This window comes from Nicotiana sylvestris, chromosome 11 (genome assembly GCF_000393655.2).
Source record: "Nicotiana sylvestris chromosome 11, ASM39365v2, whole genome shotgun sequence".
NCBI classification, from domain to species: Eukaryota; Viridiplantae; Streptophyta; class Magnoliopsida; order Solanales; family Solanaceae; genus Nicotiana; species Nicotiana sylvestris.
In genome coordinates this window covers 103,133,330-103,137,259 of record NC_091067.1, presented here as the reverse complement: position 1 = coordinate 103,137,259, position 3,930 = coordinate 103,133,330, and the positions used below count along the sequence as shown (strand labels likewise).

General features: G+C 44.8%; 1 pseudogene; it reads right to left on the bottom strand.

Annotated features, from left to right (window-relative positions):
* Positions 1-2,551: 2,551 nt before the first annotated feature.
* Positions 2,552-3,154, bottom strand: LOC104246925 (large ribosomal subunit protein uL15x-like; annotated as a pseudogene).
* Positions 3,155-3,930: the final 776 nt, after the last annotated feature.

Sequence of the window (3,930 nt, the reverse complement as noted above, 5' to 3'; positions counted from 1 at the left end):
GTGAACGTGTCATGCCTTTTAAATGAGGTGCAGTAGGCGTTGAACCGGTTAAGACATCGTTCCCTTCTATGTATCCATAGTTATCTGTGTTTGACATTCCTCACATTTTCTTTGCCTTTTCGCAGGCCTCGGTACTCCACCACGAGAGTTTCCTCCAATATCGAGTTGAAGTCACTCAACTCGAGCTCGATATCAAGGAGGCTGCCCAAAAAAGAGACATGTACAATCTTCTTAGCAAACATCAGGAGGGGGTCGCCAAGAACCTCCAGGCCGAGCTGGATATGGCTTAGAAGGAGCATGCAGACTTGGTGGAAAAGGTAAAAGTTTTTGAAGTTAGAAATGAAGGTCCGGTCGACTTCGCAAGTCTAGTAGAAGATCGACCAGATCGACTCTATAAAGAGATGGATGAGATCCAAGTGATGGCCAACAGGTGGAAAAACAAGATGGACCTGATGGCCTCGGAGAAGGAGATTGCCCAGGCCAAGCTATCTTCGATGGAAGTTAAGCTTCGAGTGGCAAAGGAGAAGGCTAATGTACGGGCTCCACAAAATGAGGACCTCCAAGCTCAACTAGGCTCGGCCATTGATGAACGGGATGTCCTCGTCAAGGAGCTTGAAATAACGAGGTCCAAGTTGGAAGTAACCTCGGCTGATGCTGACGAGATGGTGACCCGGTACAAGGCGTATATTGAAGCAGCCGAGGCCTACCTGAAGACTACCGCTGAGTATGTAAAGCAGCTTTCCCGAAGGGAGACCCTGGAGGAAATACATGCCCGAGGTTTCGACCTATCCGCTAAGATCGAAGAGGAAAAAATACTTGAGGTCGAGGCCAAGAGGCTAGTCGAACCCGGAGATGAAGAAGGATCTGAGGGCTCTAAAGAATCCGAAGGCCTCGACGGTTTTGGTGACAAGTCGGGTTCCGATGAAGACTAGGTGGAGATGCCTTAGGATTTTTTGTTTTTTTTTTGTATCTTGTGCATTTGTTTTGTTGAGGCCGTTTTCATTGGCCTTTGTAAAGATATTCCGGAATGTATAAAGTTTTTCTTTTCTTTCGGCAATTTTCGAGTCTATTATCTTCAGTATCTTTTTATAATTGCAAACATTTTGAATGCCTTAGCACAGAATGAAACGCAGTAATGAGTCATTTTTCAGGGGTCCGAACAAAACTTGTCCTCGATGCATCTATTGCTCGAACTTATCGAAGCTTGGAGTGACCGAAATCTTTCCTCGAGATGCTTGTTTAAATGTTTTTAGACTATATCTTTGTCGAGGGTAACCTTTGAACATGTTTGGAATTTTGTTGATGGCCTTATGTTTTGATTACGGGCTTTGGACGTTTCCGAACCATTTTTAGGGTAGCCGCAACCTTTTAGTTTTGGGCACTGCCTAATAGGTTTTGTGCCTCCAGGTTTCGATAACGCAAGCTGCCGAACTTATCTCGGACGGCAGTCCCCGAGTGGGGGTAGCCCTTTGGGCTCGGATAGGGGTGTCCCTTGGGCTCGATAGTTCCCGGGTAGAAATAGCCTTTGGGCTCGATACTTTTAAGAAGAAAAAAATGTTTTTTAGAAAAGTAGAAGCTTTTGTACATTTCTGTGTGTAACGTACAAGATTGTAAGCGTGTAAGAGTTCGTATTATGGATGAGGTCGTCTGTGCATGCATGATTCATTTGACCGTTTGGCCCTTATAATAAATACTTTCCACCGAGCCTAGACTATTCAAGCACAAAGTTTCCTTCAACAACAACAACAACAACATACGCAGTATTATCCCATACTTTTTCCTTCCTTGCTAAAAAATCTTGACCCGATGGTGAAGGCCCCTAGTATTCGAGGTTGATCTTTGAGAGGGCTCGGATACTGTTGGTGTGACCATTGGCTCCAATTTAAAACCGGTCTTTGATTCTAAGTTAGCACTATTTACTGTTGCCTCATTAAAAACCTTGCCGGAAAACCCATTTGGGATAAAATTGGTTCAAGGGGAAAAGAGTACAACGCGTGCTTTCAGACCTAACGGCTACATTCTCCTTTGGTCGTTGCCTACAAGTGTTAGCCCAATTCGTAATATAAAAAATAATGAAACTGAATGAGGTTGTACCTTAGCAGTAGTATGGTTTTAAGTGAGTCACATTCCAGTTGTTTAGTAGTTGTGCGTCGTTTCCTGCTTCGAGTTTATACGATCCTTTACAGGTAATCCCGATGACTCGATATGGACCTTCCCAATTCGGTCCTAGATTCCCTTCGTTCGGGTTCCGGATGTTCTGTGTTACTCTTCTTAACGCCAAGTCCCCAATGTTGAAGTGTCGGAGGTTGGCTCTTCAGTTGTAGTATCTTTCTATCCGTTGCTTTTAGGCGGCCAGCCAGACTAGAGTGGTCTCGCGCCTCTCATCCAGTAGTTCTAGGCTCGTGCTCATGGCCTTGCCATTTGATTCTTCGGTTTCATATCGAAACCTAAGGCTCGGTTATCCCATCTCGACCGATATTAGTGCTTCGGCACCATATACCAACAAAAATAGGGTCGCCCCGGTACTTTTTTTTTTAGCAATATCCGAATGTATTTCAAGACAAAAACCCAGTAATATCAAGTTTAAACATCCATTAATAATCAAAAACAAAACTGAAAGTAACTACTACACCTTAATCCCAAACTAGTCGAGATCCGGCCATATGAATAACATCAAAAACTACTAAGAATAAGCAAACCTAAGCAGTGAGCACAACGACACCACCAGCCTCCTTAATCTTCTTCTCAGCATTCTTTGACATGAGCTTAGCCTTCACGACCACAGCCTGGTTTTCGGGCAAAACACCTTTACCCAAAACCTTGAAGTAACCGTACTGGGTAATATCAATCAAAGGAGTAGTGTCGTTGCTTCTCTTAGCCTTGTCCTTCACCTCTTGAGGAACAAGTGACCAGAGATCGTCGATGTTGATTGTTGGGCAATGGAACTTGTTGCGAAGTTTATGGAAGTAACGCATACCTTTCCGAAGTAACCAGGATGGTACTTATCGAAAAGGATAAGGTGATGGTGCATACCTCCGGCGTTACCACGACCACCTGGATGCTTCCTATGCTTACCGACACGCCCGTGTCCGGCACTAACGTGGCCACGCTTCTTCCTGTTCTTCTTGAATCGGGTCGTCATTTCTGTGTCGGCTGCGAATCGTCGCCCCGGTACTTGATTTTGAGGTCGTGTGGTATGCCCACAAGACTTCGGGCAGGATTTACTTCCATTTTCCTTTGGTATCGGTCACCTTTTCTTATGGTTTTAAAGGATTGTTTGCTCGTCAACTCCGCATGTCCATTCCCACTAGGGTGTTGACAAGATCTTTTTGATCTTATAGTCCTCGAAAAATTTGCTTACCTTGCCGCCGATAAATTGCTTCCCATTATCACACACTATCTCAGCCGGTATACCGAACCGACATATTATATGATCCCAAATGAAGTCGATGGCTTCTTTTTCCTGGACCTTCTCAAACGCTTGAACTTCGACCCATTTAGAGAAATAGTCAATCATAAATAGTGTAAATTGTGCCTTACTGGGAGCCCATGGTAGGGGACCGACGATGTTCATTTCCTATTTCATGAATGGCGAGGGTGACAGGACCGTATGTAGCAACTCCCCGGGTTGGTGGATCATTGGTGCGTGCCTCTGACAGCCGTCGCATTTTCACATAAAGTCCTTTGCATCTTTCTCCATGTCAATCCAGTAATAGTCAGTTCTGATTATCTTACGAACAAACGATTCTGCCCCCGAATGGTTTTCGTAGGTGCACTCATGAACTTCTCTCAAAACATATTCGGTGTCTCTCGACCCCAAGCATATGGCGAGTGGGCCATCGAACGTTCTTCTGAATAGAGTATCTTTGGACAGGCTAAACCCGGCCACCTTCATGCGTATAGCTCTCAATTCTTTGGGATCTGATGGCA